Source organism: Ranitomeya variabilis, chromosome 4 (genome assembly GCF_051348905.1).
Source record: "Ranitomeya variabilis isolate aRanVar5 chromosome 4, aRanVar5.hap1, whole genome shotgun sequence".
Classification (NCBI taxonomy): domain Eukaryota; kingdom Metazoa; phylum Chordata; class Amphibia; order Anura; family Dendrobatidae; genus Ranitomeya; species Ranitomeya variabilis.
In genome coordinates this window covers 195859256-195880879 of record NC_135235.1, presented here as the reverse complement: position 1 = coordinate 195880879, position 21624 = coordinate 195859256, and the positions used below count along the sequence as shown (strand labels likewise).

Genomic DNA, 21624 nt, shown 5'->3' with positions numbered 1-21624 from the left:
ACATCATGGAGCCTTTCCTTAACTAAAACAAGTCTATCAGATGATCAGCAAAGGCAAATACAGGTGCTTCTCACATAATTAGAATATTATCAAAAAGTTAATTTATTTCAGTTCTTCAATACTAAAAGTGAAACTCACATATTATATAGAGTCATTACAAACAGTGATCTATTTCAAGTGTTTATTTCTGTTAATGTTGATGATTATGGCTTACAGCCAATGAAAACCCAAAAGTTATCTCAGTAAATTAGAATACTTTATAACACCAACTTGAAAAATGATTTTTGAATGGCCTACTGAAATGTATGTTCAGTAAATGCAGTCAATACTTGGTCGGGGCTCCTTTTGCATAAATTACCGCATCAACGCGGCGTGGCATGGAGGCGATCAGCCTGTGGCACTGCTGAGGGGTTATGGAAACCGAGGTTTGATAGCAGCCTTCAGCTCGTCTGCATTGTTGGGTCTGGTGTCTCATCTTCCTCTTCACAATACTCCACAGATTCTCTATGGGGTTAAGGTCAGGCGAGTTTGCTGCCAATTAAGCACAGTGATACTGTTGTTTGTAAACCAGGTATTGCTACTTCTGGCAGTGTGGATGGGTGCCAAGTCCTGCTGGAGAATGAAATTTCCATCTCCAAAAATCTTGTTGGCAAAGGAAAGCATGAAGTGCTGTAAAATTTCCAGGTAGACGGCTGTGCTGACTTTGGTCTTGATGAAACACAGTGGACCTACACCAGCAGATGACATGGCTCCCCAAACCATCACTGATTGTAGAAAATTCACACTAGACCTCAAGCAGCTTGGATTGTGGCCTCTCCACCCTTCCTCCAGACTCTGGGACCTTTATTTCCAAATGGAATGCAAAATTTATTTTCATCTGAAAACAACACCTCGGACCACTGAGCAACAGTCCAGTTCTTTTTCTCCTTGGCCCAGGTAAGACGCTTCTGGTGTTGTCTATTGGTCATGAGTGGCTTGACACAAGGAATGTGACACTTGTAGCCCATGTCCTGGATATGTCTGTGTGTGGAGGCTCTTGAAGCAATAACTCCAGCAGCAGTCCACTCCTTGTGAATCTCCCCAAAATTTTTGAATGACCTTTTCTTAATCCTTTTAAGGCTGCAGTTTCCCGGTTGCTTGTGCACCTTTTTCTACCACACTTTTTCCTTTCATTCAACTTTCCATTAATATGCTTGGATACAGCACTCTGTGAACAGCCAGCTTCTTTAGCAATGACCTTTTGTGGCTTACCCTCCTTGTGGAGTGTGTCAGTGACTGTCTTCTGGACATCTGTCAAGTCAGCAGTCTTCCCCTTGATTGTGGAGCCTACTGAAACAGACTAAAGGTACCTTCACACTGAACGATATCGCTAGCGATCTGTGACGTTGCAGCGTCTTGGCTAGCGATATCGTTGAGTTTGACATGCACTAGCGATCAGGATCCTGCTGTGCCATCGTTGGTCGGAGCAGAAAGTCCAGAACTTTATTTCGTCGCTGGACTCCCGCAGACATCGCTGAATCGGTGTGTGTGATGCCGATTCAGCGATGTCTTCACTGGTAACCAGGGTAAACATCGGGTTACTAAGCGCAGGGCCGCGCTTAGTAACCCGATGTTTACCCTGGTTACCAGTGTAAATGTAAAAAAAAATAAACACTACATACTTACATTCCGGTGTCTGTCCCCCGGCGCTGTGCTTTCCTGCACTGTCAGCGCCGGCCAGCCGTAAAGCAGATCACAGCGGTGACGTCACCGCTGTGCTTTCCTACCGGCGCTCACAGTCAGTGCAGGAAAGCACAGCGCCGGGGGACAGACACCGGAATTTAAGTATGTAGTGTTTGTTTTTTTTTACATTAGCACTGGTAACCAGGGTAAACATCGGGTTACTAAGCGCGGCCCTGCGCTTAGTAACCTGATGTTTACCCTGGTTACCCGGGGACCGGCATCGTTGGTCGCTGGAGAGCTGTCTGTGTGACAGCTCTCCAGCGACCACACAACGACGAAACAGCGACGCTGCAGCGATCGGCATCGTTGTCTAGATCGCTGCAGCGTCGCTAAATGTGACGGTACCTTAAGGGACATTTATAAACACTTAGGAATCCTTTGCATGTGATTTTAGTTAACTATTCTAATTTACTGAGAAAATGACTTTTGGGTTTTCATTTGCTGTAAGCCATAATCATCAACAGTAACAGAAATAAACACATGAAATAGATCACTCAGTTTGTAATGACTCTATATAATATGAGTTTTACTTTTTGTATTGAAGAACTGAAATAAATTAACGTTTTGATGATATTCTAATTTTGTGAGAAGCACCTGTATCTGATAAAAAATGTTTTTTTTTATCATTGTCAGGTGCAGTAGAGGAAAAGCTGATAATTCCAAACAGATCTGCATTCTATTAATGGAAGCCTGTCGAGGCCACAGATGACAGCAGACTTTCTAAATTGTAAAGCTAAACATTGATTGATCAGCCAAACCAGATCTCCACTTTGCACTGACGAGGGGCAGTACCCCGAAACAGTGTCTGCAAATTGAGATTCTGGTTTGGCTATTATCCTAAGTCATGTGACAAGGCTCGTTAAGGGTCGACATTGACTGTTAGGATTGGTACTTCCAATAGGTGGCACTAGAGTTCTAGTCTTCTTCCTCTCTGAAGAGACAATTTGCAAAGCTAAACATAAAAATTCTATATAATCTTTTATAGAGTTCTTCATAATCTAGTTTTAACCTAAAGTAGCACCCATGTTAATTTTTTAAACAAATTAGAAATGTTAATCAATGAACAAACATAAGTAATTATAGGCAATTTTGGGTGACTCATACATTATTATATTACCATACAAATAAGAATATTTAAAGGGACATTGGGACATACTAGATGAATTGAAGACAGGATTTTGACCTGAACTGAGAAATTAGGTGGCGATATTGAGTTCAGCTTTGTGTTTTTATTTAAGGACAGACTTGTCTCTGAAACTAAATAAATGGCTCATTTGACAATCTCGTTTTATTATTTTCCAATAACGACTTCATCTACTTCTCGGGGAGTTATTGCCACAGTAAAACACACTTTGTGGTGTGGAATTATTAGGTAATGAAACCCTGGGCTGCGCTGAACGGTGGTTACAGACAGCGCAATCAAGCTGTCTAATTATTGGTCAAAAACCATTGACCCCAAAGTTTAAGAAGACATAGAGGCTGATCGTAAAAAAAAGCTGGAGTAAAAAAATTAGCAAGCTTTGGTGTTTTCACTCCAGTTTCAAGCAGCTCTACCAAAATAGATAGTTAGGTCGGGGTCACACTTGCATGTGCAGCGCGAGTCTCTCGTATAAATACCCGGCACTCGGGACCGGAGAGTTCAGCTGCATAGAAATACATGCAGCCGCACACTCCGGTCCCGAGTGCCGGGTAGAAGCAAGAGACTTGCGTGAGTTTCTCGCATTGCACTCGCAAGTGTGACCCCGGCCTTAGGGAGATATCAGGACGGGGGTGGCTGCGCGCCCTGTCAAATTCATGAAAAGTGGTGGCATTTCTTACGCCAGTGTACACAACTGACAAAATACACCAAATTAATAAAATTGGCTCATCTTATTTCGGCACAACCCTAATTCGGACCAGTGTATGAAATGCAAGATTTAATGAATCATGGCCATACATTGTCTTATTGGCCAACCACCATTAACGAGGACCTCTTGCTGATTTTTTTTTAATCTAAATTGAGTGCCTCCTTGATTTTTCTCTGCTCCACTGATTTTGGAACAGTTTTCTCTTTCTTCCGTGACTCTCCATTCTAAACTTATGCCCACTGGTAATAATTATGCTTCTTGCATGCAACATCAGAGGAGAAAAAGCAAATGCCCACAGAAGTTCATTGGCTGAAGGAAAAATGTATGTCTTTATCACTGAGGGGTGTAACAATTATAGTGACACACTCAGGAATCTCTTGGCTTGAGACAAATAAGGCAACAGAACCAAAGTGCAGTGTAAAGTCTGTATTATTCAAATAAACACAGGTGCAAGGCGTGAGCAAGTTCAAACACAGCAAACAAGATGATATCAGGAGGAGTGCCTTAGCAGCTCTGCTGCAGACAAAGTCAGTGTTTATATGCACAAACGTGGCTGCAGCATGTGCACAACAGTTCAAGTAAATAGCAAACAAGGTCCTTCTTAGGAGTAGTTCATTTGCAGCTCTGCTGCGGGCAAAGTCTTATGGGTGTAGCACCCTCTGTGGTGAAGCAGATAATCAGACACAGTTCATACTAGGTTTGGCAGTCACTAGAAAAGAGTCCAGAAGCAGTGCAGAGCTTCGAGTCCAGAAACAGTCAAACTGGCAGCGGATACCAAACTAGATTGGCTGTAGCAGGCAGAGCTTACGTGTCCTAGCAGGCAGGAGAAGATTGCAGATAGACAGACAAAAACAGCTTGCAGCACAGGGACCACTGAGAGCTGAGCAGGTCAGCTGAGGAGGCGGAGTCGGAGTATCTGAAGAGGAAAGTCTCTTGTAGCACAAGCCAGGAATTCTAGCTGAATACAAAAGCAAAGAGTTGGATGTGAACCAGGGTTATAAAGACAGGGAAGGCGGATCACATGAGCAGAAGCGAGGCAGCAGACGCCATCTTGGAAAAGGGCGAAAAGTACCACAAATGAAACAGGGAATCCAGAGTCCTGACAGGGGATAACTTTGGAACACAGGGGCATAGAAGAAAAAGAAAAACTGCTCCATACTCAGTTGGAGGAAGTACTCATTTAAAGGTGTTGTCCATTACTAGGACAACCCTTTGTCATTACTTATGTTTTGCCTCGTTAAAATAAAATCACTTATCACCTCACATGCTGACGACATTCTAGCAGTCGGAACTTGCATCCTGAGGCTCACGTGCAGTTGTTATGACACACAAGCTCTGTGCCCAATCAGTGCTGGAGTCACTGTCCCCATCTTTGGACAAATTGAACATCAAGATGAAGTAGGAGAGCAACTGCAGCCCTGGCTTCCTGATGATGTTCAACAAGTCCTAAGACGGAAATAATGAAGCTGGCGCTGATTGGGGTCAGGGCTCATGTGACGTCACAACTTCATCTGAGCCCACGGGAACGCAAGTACAAAAAAGGCTGGGATGGCAAAGGCATGGGAGTTGAGTTTAAGTTTTTCATATCAATGGGGCCAAAGATGAGGAATGAGAAGGGGTTGTCTAAGTAATGAACAACCCCTTTAAATTAAAAATCCAGAGAAATGTCCCCTTCAACCACTTCCCGATATAAGACTTAATAGTACTTCTTCTGACAGGTCTCCGTGTATGGAACGGGCTCAGGAGATGAGCGCGAAATGTACCAGGCAGATGCCAGCTTTAACATACAGCTGGCATCTGCCTGTAAATACAGCATCCGGAGTGCATTCTGATCACTATCAATCTCTGACAGTAGCATTGTAATGACGGTAGTGTCGGTACGCTCGGTCACTGGCTAAAACTGCCCCCAGTGCAATGCGTACCACAGAGAACTGATGGGTTGTTATGGTTGCAGGGATCTGCGGATGGCACTTGCTACCATCATTTTGGCCCTCCTATAAAACCCAGCATGTAAGTGGACCTATCAAGAGAATGTCTTTTTCACTACATACTGCAATACTATTGTATTGCATTATATAGTACTAGATGGCGGCCCGATTCTAACGCATCGGGTATTCTAGAATATGCATGTCCACGTAGTATATTGCCCAGACATGTAGTATATTGCCCAGCCACATAGTATATTGCCCAGCGACGTAGTATATTGCCCAGCGACGCAGTATATTGCCCAGCGACGTAGTATATTGCCCAGTTATGTAGTATATTGCCCAGTGACGTAGTATATTGCCCAGTGACGTAGTATATTGCCCAGTGACGTAGTATACAGCACAGAGCCACGTAGTATATTGCACAGCGAAGTAGTATACAGCACAGAGCCACGTAGTATATTGCCCAGCCATGTAGTATATTGCCCAGCCACGTAGTATATTGCCCAGTCACGTAGTATATTGCCCAGTCACGTAGTATATTGCCCAGCCACGTAGTATATTGCCCAACCACGTAGTATATTGCCAAGTCACGTAGTATATTGCCCAGCGACGTAGTATATTGCCCAGCGACGTAGTAAATTGCCCAATTACGTAGTATATTGCCCAGCGACGTAGTATATTGCCCAGTTACGTAGTATATTGCCCAGTGACGTAGTATACAGCACAGAGCCACGTAGTATATTGCACAGCGAAGTAGTACACAGCACAGAGCCACGTAGTATATTGGCCAGTCACGTAGTATATTGCCCAGCCACGTTTGTCACAGGTTAAAAAATAAACATATACTCACCTTTCCGAGGGCCCCTTGTAGTCCACGGCAGCTTCCGGTCACAGGGTTGGTCTGAGCGCAGGACCTGTGATGACGTTGCGGTCACATGACCGTGTAGCGGTCACATGACCGTGATGTCACGTCAGGTCCTTTCCACGCAGGACTTGTGATGACTTCGCAGTCACATGACCGTGATGTCATGGCAGGTCCTTCTGCCATACCATCTTTGCAACCGCAACCTGCAACGGAAGATGGCGGGTGGCGCGAGCGGCTCAGCGGACTACAGAGGGTGAGTATAGCAGGTTTTTTTTTAATTTATTATTTTTAACATTACATTTTGTACTATTGATGCCGCATAGGCAGCGTCAATAGTACAAAGTTGGGGACACACCGGGTTAATAGCGGCGGTAACGGAGTGCGTTACCCGCGGCATAATGCGGTCCGTTACCGCCGGCATTAACCCTGTGTGAGCGGTGACCGGAGGGGTGTATGCGGGCGCCGGGCAGAGAGTGCGGGGAGTAAGGAGCGGCCATTTTTTTCCGGACTGTGCGCGTCGATGATTGGTCGCGGCAGCCATGACAGGCAGCTGGCGAGACCAATCAGCGAACGAATAACCGCGACAGACAGACAGAAGGACAGACAGACGGAAGTGACACTTAGACAATTATATAGTAGATAAGCAATGGAAAGATCACAGGTTCAAGTCTCCCAAGGAGACTTAAAAATAAAGTAAAAATGGAAAAATATATATATATATAATCATTCCCATATACTAACATTAAAATTAAAGAAATAAAAATAATTGTAAAAATATACATATTTGGAATCTCTGCATCCATAAAAGTCCGGTCTAACAAAAGATAAAATTAATTAACCAGATCGGTAAATGGCATAACAAAAAAAAAAAAGAATCGCGGTCTTTTGGTCTCTACAACACCGCAAAAAAATGCAATTAAAATCAGTCTAATATCGTATCTACCTAAAAATGGTAGAGATACAAACCTTAGCTCAACAAACAAAAAGTCTTCACACAGCTCCATCAACACAAAAATGAAAACATTACATGTCTCAGAAAATGATGGGACAAGCCAATTTTTTTTTTTTTTAGAAAATTCTGATTTTTGTTTTGTTACCACTAAAAAAAATTATAGACAAGTTTGGTATCGCTGTAATTCTATCGACCTGAGGAATCATACTGCTAGGTCATTTTATAGCATGGTTAACGCTTTAAAAACAAGACAAAAAAAAATGGCGGAATGTTCCAGAACATTGAATGGCAAAATAAATGGTGCAGTTCAAACCTACAACTCGTTCCACAAAAACAACAATCTCTCGTACGGCTATGTGGTCAGAAGAATAAAAAATTTGTGACAGTTTAGAAGAAAAGAAAGAAAAAATCATAGCGCAAAAATGGAAAATCACATGGTTGGGAAGGGATTAAACATTTTTGGAGTTGAAGGTCTTCATGTAGATCACAAGTTTCTCTCCTATATTGCAGGATTTATTTTTCAAATATATAGAATTTCTGAAAATATTATGGCCCATGCTGAAGGCTATTGCCTTGAGTAATGCACGGTTATACTTTTTTACCCTTGCAAATGTTTGATGGAGAACAAAAGCCGTGCGGATAATGTCCTTCACTCTGAACTGAAACTGCATTATTTTACACTAATTCTGTGCTACTGCATAAATCCCATTACGTTGTATATTGATTTTCTGACCGATGCTCCACTTTTACTGTGAAGTCTGAAAATTCTCCTTCAGATTTGATATGCTGTTTATGTACTTTTCTTACCTTCTGAAGCCCAAACCAATGTGAGTCCCAAACGCAATGTTTTGTAAGCTGGTTTATCACATGGGTTCACTACTAATGGTGTTATTGTCGTCCCCTGACAGGAGCAAAATGGTGCAATACAGCTGTTTTCTAAAAGAGGACACAATTTTTTGGAAGATTCATATACTTTCCACAGGAAGGCATCATATTTTCTGTAAGGCCATGTGCACACATTCAGCATTTGGTCAGTATTTTACCTCAGTATTTGGAAGACAAAATCAGGAGAGGAACAATCAGAGGAGAAGTATAATAGAAACACGTCACCACTTGTGTATTTATCACCCACTCCTGGTTTGGGCTCACAAATACTGAGGTAAAATACCGACCAAATACTGAACGTATGAATGTGGCCTAACAGTAGAACTCACACAGGCTCGATTAGCACAGTCCACTTTGGTCACGCCCATTAGATGGGATCTGGTCGGGAGTATGTATAATGCATACACACCCTCTGGCTCAAAACCGGCAAATCCCTGCAACGTACAGTGCGTGCCCTGGGGGGATTCATAAGTCTGCAGTCACACAAGGTGACTGCAGACTTATCGATTTGAACTGGACAACTCCTTTAATAAAGAGGTTATCCAGGCTTGGGGTTGAAGTCTACAGTGTCACTATGTGACTGTAGATTTGTGAATCTTCACAGCATGTGAAGCGCACTGTCAGGATTCTCCTGTGTCGTTAGCAAGTATACGATTTGTGTACATGAGGTCACATGTCAACTAGACTTGCATGGCCTTGTCAAATACAAGTGACTACAAGAGGCTGGACACATCTAGTAGGAATGTGGCCAAACGTATGCAAGTCACATACTAGCACCCACTCCCGGGACCAGAGAATCTTGACAGCAAGTACTGTGCATGCCATAAAGATTCACAAGTCTGCAGTCACATAGAGTCACTGCAGACTTAATCCCCAAGCCTGGACAATCCCCATAGGACCACCACTGAAATTAGGACATCAGTCCATCTATGCTAAAGTAACGTGTACAGTCATCTAAGTACAGCCTCGCTTATTTCTATGGATTTACGTATTAGAACATAATTAAAAAAACTGGGCAAAAATGCAGAAGAAATGTGCAAAAAATTAAGTACACCCCGTGAATCTATAGACTACAGAAACACAGTTAGCCGCGATAATTGGACGTAATAGTTTTCTAGTTGACTTTATCCGTCTCTCACATCCTTGTGGAGGAATGTTGACCCCCTCTTCTTCACAACATTGCTTCAGTCTATAGAGGTCTGCGGTTATCGGCTTCTGCACAGTTCTCTTGAGGTCATGCCCCAGCATTTTAGTTGGGTTGAGGTCTGGACTGAGATGGGGCCGTTGCAACATAAATTCAGTATATTCATACAAACATTTACATATCACTTTTTTCCAAGCTCCAAGCCCATATATCATTGACCGATTTGTGGTTGTTGCCAAATTTTGCAAATATGATTTAAAGCTCTGATCATGTACATACCTAAAAAAAGGAGCAAATTCTGTGCAAAAGGTTAATGAAAATTCAGAAAACTGTCAGTCTATAGTTTGGTTCTTAGACTCCTGAGCACCAAGGACGAACGTATTTCTAGATTTCCGTGTCAGCAATTTGTGACACAGGAGAAGTCACTGTTTTCACACCGCCTAAGGCATCAAAAATGTAAAGTATACATTCTACAGGGACGGAATGTTAAGTATCACTCTCTGCGATGATCAAATGCTGCCGGTGCTGTACACAGATATATAACTTCTAATACTTATTATTCCCACATTCTGGAATCTGTCATACTAGTTAATTATTTTATGGCACTTACTAATGTATAAGTATTAGGGCTTATTCACACTTTTATTTGTGTTTTTCACCGTTTCACTTGTACCTATAATAGTAAATGGCGCTGTTTGTATGTCCTTGACTTTTCAAGGACCAAGCAGTAGGCACAGAATCGCTGAGACATGTTCGAGTATCTATATATATAATTGTCTAAGAGGTACTTCCGTCTGTCTGTCCTCAACTTCCGTAAGGGTTATTCATTCGCTGATTGGTCTCGCCAGCTGCCTGTCATGGCTGCCGCGACCAATCAGCGACGGGCACAGTCCAATTAGTCCCTCCCTACTCCCCTGCAGTCTGTGCCGGGCGGCCGCTCCATACTCCCCGCAGTCGCGGCTCACACAGGGTTAATGCCAGCGGTAATGGACCGCGTTATGCCGTGGGTAACTCACTCCGTTACCGCCGGTATTAATCCTGTGTGACCAAGTTTTTACTAATGACGCAGCCTATGCAGCGTCAATAGTAAAAGGATCTAATGTTAAAAATAATTTAAAAAAAATAAAAAATCATTATATACTCACCTTCCGCCGCCTTTCCCGTTCCTTGCCAGCGTAACCGCTGTGTGCAAGCAGCAGGTTCCGGCATCAAGGATCGTATGGCAGAAGGACCTGCCATGACGTCACGGTCATGTGACCGCGACGTCATCACACCCTGGGACCAGAAGCTGCCGCCTGTACCGCGCACAGGCAACAGAACTACAAGTATGGTGAGTATGTTAGAACTACAATGGGCCCTCGGATCGGAAGGTGAGTATGTTTATTTTTTATTTTTTAACCTGTGACATACGTAGCTGGGCAATATACTATGTGGCTCTGTGCTCTATACTACATCGCTGTGCAATATACTACTTGGCTCTGTGCTGTATACTACGTCACTGGGCAATATACTACGTCACTGGGCAATATACTACATGGCTGGGCAATATACTACGTCGCTGTGCAATATACTACGTCACTGGGCAATATACTACGTCGCTGTGCAATATAGTACGTGGCTCTGTGCTGTATACTACGTCACTGGGCAATATACTACGTGGCTGGGCAATATACTACGTGGCTCTGTGCTCTATACTACATCGCTGTGCAATATACTACATGGCTCTGTGCTGTATACTACGTCGCTGTGCAATATACTACGTCACTGGGCAATATACTACGTGACTGGGCAATATACTACGTAGCTGGGCAATATACTACGTAGCTGGGCAATATACTACGTCACTGGGCAATATACTACGTAGCTGGGCAATATACTACGTCGCTGTGCAATATACTACGTGGCTCTGTGCTGTATACTACGTCACTGGGCAATATACTACATCACTGGGCAATATACTATGTGGCTGGGCTACATACTACATGGCTGGGCTACATACTACATGGCTGGGCTATATACTACGTCACTGGGCAATATACTACGTCGCTGGGCAATATACTATGTGGGCTGTGCAATATACTACGTGGACATGCATATTCTATAATACCCGATGCGTTAGAATCGGGCCACAATCTAGTCTACTATATAATTGTCTTAGGGTCACTTCCGTCTTTCTGTCCTTCTGTCTGTCACGGATATTCATTGGTCGCGGCCTCTGTCTGTCATGGAATCCAAGTCGCTGATTGGTCGTGGCAAAATGCCCACGACCAATCAGCGACGCGCACAGTCCGGAAGAAAATGGCCGCTCCTTACTCCCCGCACTCACTGCCCGGCGCCCGCATACACCCCTCCGGTCACCGCTCACACAGGGTTAATGATGGCGGTAACAGATCGCGCTATGCCGCGGGTAACGCACTCCGCTGCTATTAACCTTGTGTGACCAAGTTTTTTACTATTGACGCAGCCTATGCAGCGTCAATAGTAAAAACATCTAATGTCAAAAATAATTTAAAAAAATAAAAAATGATTATATACTCACCTACGCCGCTTTTCCCTCTCCTCGCGATGCAAGCGGAACGTTCCGGTGGCAAGGATGGTCTGGCAGAAGGACCTGCCATTACGTCACGGTCATGTGACCGCGACGTCATCACAAGTCCTGCGCGCCTGCGCGGAAAGGACCTGCCGTGACGTCACGGTCATGTGACCGCTACACGGTCATGTGACCACGACGTCATCACAGGTCCTGCGCGACAAGGACCTGCCATGACGTCACGGTCATGTGACCGCGACACTGTCACGTGACGCTACATCATCACACCCTGGGACCGGAAGCTGCCGCCTGCACCCCACACAGGCGACAGAGCTACAACACGCCTGCGGAAGGTGAGTATATGTTTATTTTTTATTTTTTTAACCTGTGTCATACGTGGCTGGGCAATATACTACATAGCTGGGCAATATACTACGTCACTGGGCAATATACTACGTCACTGGGCAATATACAATGTAACTGGGCAATATACTACGTGGCTCTGTGCTGTATACTACGTCACTGGGCAATATACTACGTCACTGGGCAATATACTACGTCACTGGGCAATATACTATGTGGCTCTGTGCTGTATACTACGTCACTGGGCAATATACTACGTAACTGGGCAATATACTACGTGGCTGGGCAATATACTACATGGGCTGTGCAATATACTACGTGGCTCTGTGCTGTATACTACGTCACTGGGCAATGTACTACGTCACTGGGAAATATACTATGTGGCTCTGTGCTGTATACTACGTCACTGGGCAATATACAATGTAACTGGACAATATACTACGTGGCTGGGCAATATACTACGTGGACATACATATTCTAGAATACCCGATGCGTTAGAATCGGGCCACCATCTAGTTGGATTATAATTGGCAATGCAAGTCTATGGGTCCGGGAAAAAAAAACGGACAGCACTCGGATACTAAAGATAGATAAACTTTTTTTTGTTGTTTCTCATCCGTGAAAAATTAATGAACTTTGGATTAAACTCGATGTAAAGGGCTCACTCACATAACAGGTTGCTCACGGTTGAGAAAAATTGACCAAGTTTCATCATTGATTTCGGTCACAGTTTGATCCTAGTTCCATAAGTTTTTATCCTACATGAAACGAAAAAGAAGTATCTCCAGCTTCACCTAAAAGTTTTTAAAAATCGGCACTCAGATGCCAATTGCTGTCCAGATTTTTCATGACTTTCATTATCGATTGTGATCCAACACGCAGATCAACTTTGGTCATGTCTCTATGATTTTGCAATAACAGATACATGAACAGCCCCAATAGGAGTATAGTTATTAGAGATGAGTGGATCAATTTGTGGAACTCCAGTCCAGCATCCAAATCATTGGTACCTGGTTACTTTCCGGCATCCCCCGAGAGGCTTTTAATGAGCCAGGGACTGAAGTGATGTCACCTGTGCATCACATTGCATAGATGACGTTGCACCAGCTCTGACAAATCAAATGCCAGTCCGGGGGCTCCGGGAGGTAAGAGACTCGCTGGCCTCTCGTCTAGCCTCTAGATACCACTGACCTGGACATTGGTGCAAAATCCCACAAATCAATCCACTGACCTCTATTACAGTATTTATTAATACATGTTTTAAAATAAAGCTAAAGTGAAGAACCTCAAAGATTTTCCAAGTTACTTCCAAGACCATGAAGAACCTCCAAGATTTTCCAAGTTACTTTCAAGACCATGAAGAACCTACAAGATTTTCCAAGTTACTTTCAAGACCATGAAGAATCACCAAGATTTTCCAAGTTCCTTCCAAGATCATGAAGAACCTCCAAGATTTTCCAAGTTACTTCCAAGACCATGAAGAACCTAAAAGATTTTCCAGGTTACTGGATCCAAGACCAAACACCCTCGTACACATTAGACGGCTTATACCGAACTTTGTAATATTATGTTTGTAGCATATTTTTCTACAAATCTGACATATTGAGATCAGGTGGTAACATATCGCTGTCTTTTTTGTTGTCGCTTTTTAAGTTAATGGGCAAACAAGTCTCCCATTGCATTCTATGAACCAGTGAATCTTCAAATCTGCAAATCCATTAAAGGGACTCTTTCACCTGAATTTGGAGGGAACAATTTTCAGCCATAGGGGCGGGGTTTTCGGGTGTTTGATTCACCCTTTCCTTACCCGCTGGCTGCATGCTGGCTGCAATATTTGATTGAAGTTCATTCTCTGTCCTCCATAGTACACGCCTGCGTAAGGCAAGATTGCCTTGTGCAGGCATGTACTATGGAGGACAGAGAATGAACTTCAATCCAATATTGCAGCCAGCATGAAGCCAGCGGGTAAGGAAAGGGTGAATCAAACACCCGAAAACCCCGCCCCTATGGCTGAAAATTGTTTCCTCCAAATTCAGGTGACAGAGTCCCTTTAAAATAGTCAATGGGAGACAATCATTCATCTCTAATTGTAATATAACAATGCCCTTTGTCTTATGCCCGTTTTGCAAACATAATGACTAATATGCGGTTTTGTTGAATGATCCATTGTAGGTGAAAACAAGGCAAATGTCCTTGGAGGAGACCTCGATATAGCAAGAATGTTTTGCCAGCTATAGGCTGTTATTGTAGCGGGTGGAAGCAATCAGAGTTTTCGTAAAGCATTGTTCAGTGTCTATTTGACTCAGTGGCCAATTTGTGAAATGCAAGGATGAGTCTAGTAGACCAGAGCAGGATTAGGGCCTATGTCAAGACCAGGAGCAGTTCACACAGTCACGATCTCCTCCCGATTCCTCCTGGTTTGATTATAACATCTTTCTGATGGTGACTTACATCAGTTGGCGAAATGTCAAGGTGAGAGGAGTAGGATTGGAGTGCTGACTGTGCGATTGTTCCCGAACTGGACACCAACCACATGACTAATTTGTGGTAATCCTATACAGTGCCTAGTGTTTTATAAAGTGATTTATGGCTCAGTGGTTCGCACTGCAGTGTTGGAATCCTGGGTCTAAATCCCACCAAGGACAACATCTGCAAGAAGTTTGTATTTTCTCCCCGCCTTTGCGTGGGTTTCCTCCAGTTTCCTCCCGCACTCCAAACACTTTAGAAATGTTATTCCAGTCCCCGACTGGAGTAACATTTTCTGACAAGGCACATGGAGGCGCACTCCACTTTAGTGGCATGCTTCTCTTAGTCAATTATAAACATATTATTCCTACATGCCCATCTTTAAGATTGGTGTTGTAAATACCAGTCTTAATGAAGGTTGCATGGTGGAGAAAGAGGTGCCTCATTCATTAAGAGGCACACTTTTCTTACTGAATCAGATGTATCTTACAAGTGGCATGTGCCTCTGTGCTTCTTGCCAGAAATCTTTCTCTGGGCAGAGACTGGAGTAACATTTCTACTGTAGTGTAAGGTACGCCACAACTGATTATTAGACAGGCGAGTATTGCAACACTTCCATCTTGAACGAGCTCTGCCCACTTTGGTGGAGCTGGACAAAACTGGTGCCAAAAGCCCAAATTTACAACAAAATTTTGATACTTTTTAAGGTTTATTAGCTAGAATTCTGGCATAAACACCTTAACGAACTGGAGCTTATCAATTTTATGTAATACATTTGTTATTTGTTTTAAAAGTTTATCATTTTTCACCCCTTCTCGATAGAAAACCTACATACTTTGTACTGTGGATAAATGCTTTCAGCAGAATATTTAACCATATGTGATAATTTGTTATTAGCTAAGGTTCTGGTCATATCTGCTATTTTTGCCCCGATGGCTCCATTATAAGATAATGGGTTATGACAGGCCCGATTAAGATCCTACATACAACGGGTTCAGTGCGGATCTTTTTGGAGCTTCTTTCTTTCTATTCTTTATTTGTTGTGTTGGTTTATGTTATTGTTGCTTCTGTTTTCAACGAGTTGTCCATCTTTTCTACCTTATAAATATTAGTACTGTCTGTTTAAACCATTACGGGAATTTATTAAGCATTTTGCTATTCTTTAATTGGGTAGGAATGTTGCAAAAATGACAGTTCTTGTGGCCGACTTCTTCCGTAAAACCTGTGACCGCTATACAACAAACATTCAGGTTGGAAAGCACTTGTTTAGGTAGACAGAATCAGGTCGCAAAATCATAAACTCCAATATAAACACATATAAAGCTCCTCCATGGTGGAAGATAGGATTTAGTCTTTACAAATAGCGCATTTACTAATGGGCATAATGCCATCTGTGACCTTCTCTAGTACACAAGAGCATTATACGTGTATGTGTAGACAAATATTTCCACAAGCCCACCAGGGAGTTTTACAAATGTTAATTTTACTTCTGTAGATCTCAGAGAAAAAAACATTTGAAATTCTATTACTATAGTAGAAAAGTTAATATCTTGTTGCCATTTTGAGGAAAGTCAATGTCATGGTCATACTTAAGTTTCATAGCTAGCTTTAAGGTTGAAGGTGGAGATAAATCCATTGAGCTCAACCTATAACCTAACATGTTGATTCATAAATAGGCAAAAAAAAAACATGAGACAGATGCCAAAGGCTCCATATTAGAGGAAAATTCATGTGCGGTCCCTACATTTTGGACATTATAGTAAGATCACCCCTTAGCCTTCTTTTTTCCAAACTGAATAACCCCATGTTTAATAACCTGGCTTGGTATTGTAGCTCACCCATTCCCTTAATAATCTTAGTCATTCTTCTATGCATACGCTCTAGTTCAGCTCTGTCCTTCTTATACACCAAATGTGGCCGCACAAGTGACTTGTTTGGAGGCAAAATTTATGTTCTCGTCATGAGCATCCATGATTTTGTTTTCCTTCACAGCAGCTGCCTGGCACTACTCACTAAAATTGACTTTACTGTCCACTAATACAACCCAAATATTTTTCAGTGCCAGGTTTACCATGTAATGCATAATTGCACATTTTGTTTCCTCGGGCCAAGTGCATGATCTTACATTCATGTATGTTAAACTTCAATTGTCATTTCTCTGCCCAAACCTCCAGCTTAGATAAATACCTCTGTAATATTAAATTATCTTGTTAATTACCTTGCAAAGCTTAATATCATCTGCAAATATTGAAATTCAACTCTGTATGCCCTCTACAAGGTTATTAATAAAAATGTTAAAAAGAAGAGGGCCCAATACTGACCCCTGTGGGATCCTACTGTTAATTGTGATCCAATCAGAATGTGTGACATTTATTTTATTTTCCACAGTGCTTAACAGACATTATCATCACTGTTCCCATAGGGGATCATAATCTAAATTCCCTATCATTATGTTTTTGGAGTGTGCGAGGAAACTAGAGAACCCGGAGGAAACCCGCGCAAACACGTGGAGAACATACAAACTCCTGGCAGATGTTGTTCTTTGTGGGATTTGAACCTAACCACTGAGCCATTGTGCTGCCCAATTAATAGCCAATAATAATAATAACCAAATTAATAACCACCATTTGTTTTCTATCACTGAATCAGTTATTAACCCACTTACACATATTTTCCCTTAGTCTCATGCTCATGCTCATACCAACTTTTTTTGTGGCACCTTATCAAATGACACATTTTCTTCCCCTTTTGTACACTAACCAGTCCTAGTTTAAACACTCCTCTAACCTTCTAGCCATTGTTTCCCCAGCACAGATACATCTTCCCTATTGTGGTCAAACCCATCCCTACCATAGCACCTGTAGTCACCAGGGAACTCAGACCAGTTCCCCAGAAACCCAAAACCCACCTGGGCTGGTATGTGGTAGAGGTGGTATTTCACACATCACTACCGTTTGAGGTCTTTGCCATAAGCTTCTGGCTTAAATCTTTATCCAAGAGGTATTGTTTCTCCTTGCGGAGAGTGACATGTTAAGCATGTCGAGATGAGGAGACTTAAAGCCGCAATGCTTCTATGGGAAATATGCAAATTGTCTCTTCAGAGAGGAAGAGGACTAGAACTCTAGTGCCACCTATTGGCTTAAATCTTTGAAATTATTTTTATTGACCTTCCACTTAATTCTAACTTTGTCATTGGCGCCAATGTGCACAATGACCGCCAAGTCCTCACAAGAGTTCTGTCCAGTAATCCATCAACTCCATCCGCAATGCATCTCGAGCAACAGGGAGATAACACCATTTGACAATCCACATCTTTGTGACAGATTTCCCTATCTGTTCCCCCAATAATTGACTCTCCCACCGTGTGAAAAAACTAAGCACAAACACAAATAATATACTTATTTGTGTTTGTGCTTAGTTTTTTCACACGGTGGGAGAGTAATAATAAATAAAGTAAATAATATTAGATTAGATATTATTAGATTATAATTATTAGATTTTATATTTTCCTTTTGAAGCATTTTTCTTATTTATCTCTTGTGAAAGGTTAAAATATATGTATATATATAATTGGCAGAATCTTCTAAAGTTCAAAATGATGGCCATCAATGACCACTATTATAGAGTGAGCTTGGGATGTCTTGGGCTCACCAGAGAAATGATTTTGAGTGGGTTTCTATTTTATCTACACAAAGCATGTGCTGCATGTGCAGAGAAGATAATCAGTGTGATCTAATAGGTTATTTGTGAATAATCTCATACGAGATAGACCCTACTGGGAAATGACCAACTCCAAATAAGACCAAATGGTATCTTGTGATGCCTTTCAGGACTTAATATATTAGGTGACTAGTGGTTGCTTCAAGTTGTGCTAAGCAAAGGGTTATCTTGTGCTCTCATGGGGAAGTCTGACTAATAAGCTTGGCATACACTTTAGATAGCTGTTGGCCAAACAATGGTTTGACCTGCAACTATCTCACCCAACTCTCAGGCCATGTGCACACGTTCAGTATTTTTTGTGGTTTTTTCGCTATAAAAACATGATAAAAACGCGAAAAAAACGCTAACATATGCCTCCCATTATTTTCAGGGTATTCCGCATTTTTTCTGCAAATGTTGCATTTTTTTCCGCGATAAAATCGCATCGCGGAAAAAGAAGCAACATGTTCATTAAATTTGCAGAATTGCGGGGATTCCGCACACCTAGGAGTGCATTGATCTGCTTACTTCCCGCACGGGGCTGTGCACACCATGCGGGAAGTAAGCAGATTATGTGCGGTTGGTACCCAGGGTGGAGGAGAGGAGACTCTCCTCCACGGACTGGGCACCATATAATTGGTAAAAAAAAAAAAAGAATTAAAATAAAAAAATAGTCATATACTCACCTTCGATGGCCCCCGCAGTCTTCCCGCCTCTCAGGTGCATGCTGCCGCTTCCGTTCCTATAGATGGTGTGGTGAAGGACCTGCGTTGACTTCGCGGTCTTGTGATTGGTCGCATGACCGCTCATGTGACTGCTCACGTGACCGCGACATCATCGAAGGTCCTGCACACACACACCATCTATAGGAACGGATGCCGCTGAGGAGATCGGCTGTCTGCAGGTGAGTATAACCATTTTTTTTATTTTTTTTATTTTTTTTAAACATTCTATCTTTTACTATTGATGCTGCATAGGCTGCATCTAGAGTAAAAAGTTGGTCACACTTGTCAAACACTATGTTTGACAAGTGTGACCAACCTGTCAGTCAGTTTTCCAAGTGATGCTACAGATCGCTTGGAAAACTTTAGCATTCTGCAAGCTAATTTCGCTTGCAAAATGCAAAAAAATACGCGAAAAAAACGGGAAAAAAACGCAAAAAAAAATGCGGATTTCTTGCAGAAAATTTCCGGTTTTCTTCAGGAAATTTCTGCAAGAAATCCTGACGTGTGCACATACCCTCCCATCCACAGGAGCACTCCCTCTGATGAGTGGTAGTGTATTATCTACCAGACATCTCTGACAGCAGCTCATCTCTTAAGGTACCTTCACACTAAGCGACGCTGCAGCGATACAGACAACGATGCCGATCGCTGCAGCGTCGCTGTTTAGTCGTTGTGTGGTCGCTGGAGAGCTGTCACACAGACGGCTCTCCAGCGACCAACGATGCCGAAGTCCCCTGGTAACCAGGGTAAACATCGGGTTACTAAGCGCAGGGCCGCGCTTAGTAACCCGATGTTTACCTTGGTTACCATTGTAAAAGTAAAAAAAAAAAACACATACATTCCGGTGCCCGGCGTCCGCTTCCCTGCACTCCTCCTGCATCCTGGGTAAGTGCCGGCTGTAAAGCAGAGCAGTGACGTCACCGCTCTGCTCTGTGGGAGATGCCGGAGATGTTCGGCGCTGACACAGGATGCAGGAGGAGTGCAGGGAAGCGGACGCCGGGCACCGGAATGTGAGTATGTGTTTTTTTTTTTTACTTTTACAATGGTAACCAGGGTAAACATCGGGTTACTAAGCGCGGCCCTGCACTTAGTAACCCGATGTTTACCCTGGTTACCAGTGAAGACATCGCTGGATCGGTGTCACACACACACCGATTCAGCGATGTCAGCGGGAGATCCAGCGACGAAATAAAGTTCTGGACTTTCAGCAACGACCAGCGATGTCACAGAAGGATCCAGATCGCTGCTGCGTGTCAAACACAACGATATCACTATCCAGGATGCTGCAACATCACGGATCGCTATCGTTATCGTTGTAAAGTCGCTTAAGGCCCCGTCTCACATAGCGATTTACCAACGATCACGACCAGCGATACGACCTGGCCGTGATCGTTGGTAAGTCGTTGTGTGGTCGCTGGGGAGCTGTCACACAGACAGCTCTCTCCAGCGACCAACGATCAGGGGAACGACTTCGGCATCGTTGAAACTGTCTTCAACGATGCCGAAGTCCCCCTGCAGCACCCGGGTAACCAGGGTAAACATCGGGTTACTAAGCGCAGGGCCGCGCTTAGTAACCCGATGTTTACCCTGGTTACCAAAAAAATCAAACAGTACATACTCACCATCTGATGTCCGTCAGGTCCCTTGCCGTCTGCTTCCTGCTCTGACTGAGTGCCGCCGTACAGTGAGAGCAGAGCGCAGCGGTGACGTCACTGCTGTGCTCTGCTCTCACTGTACGGCGGCACTCAGTCAGAGCAGGAAGCCGACGGCAAGGGACCTGACGGACATCAGATGGTGAGTGTGTACTGTTTTTTTTTTTTTACATTTACGCTGGTAACCAGGGTAAACATCGGGTTACTAAGCGCGGCCCTGCGCTTAGTAACCCGATGGTTACCAGTGAAGACATCGCTGGATCGGTGTCACACACACCGATTCAGAGATGTCAGCGGGACCTCAACGACCAAAAAAAGGTCCAGGCCATTCCGACACAACCAGCGATCTCACAGCAGGGGCCTGGTCGCTGGTACGTGTCACACATAGCGAGATCGCTACTGAGGTCGCTGTTGCGTCACAAAACTTGTGACTCAGCAGCGATCTCGCTAGCGATCTTGCTATGTGAGACGGGGCCTAAAGGTACCTTCACACGAAGCGACGCTGCAGCGATAGCGACAACGATGCCGATCGCTGCAGCGTCGCTGTTTGATCGCTGGGGAGCCGTCACACAGACCGCTCTCCAGCGACCAACGATGCCGAGGTCCCCGGGTAACCAGGGTAAACATCGGGTTGCTAAGCGCAGGGCCGCGCTTAGTAACTTGATGTTTACCCTGGTTACCAGCGTAAAAGTAAAAAAAACAAACACCACATACTCACCTGCGCGTCCCCCAGCGTCCGCTTCCTGACACTGACTGAGCTCCGGCCCTAACAGCAGAGCGGTGACGTCACCGCTGTGCTTTCACTTTCACTTTAGGGCCGGCGCTCAGTAAGTGTCAGGAAGCAGA

The 21624-nt window shown here is 43.5% G+C and overlaps 1 protein-coding gene across 5 annotated transcripts in view; it reads left to right on the top strand.

Annotated features, from left to right (window-relative positions):
- Positions 1 to 21624, top strand: part of LOC143770189 (serine/threonine-protein kinase BRSK2-like) — a 370111-nt gene that overhangs the window by 294681 nt on the left and 53806 nt on the right. The gene's annotated exons all lie outside the window — the stretch shown is intronic.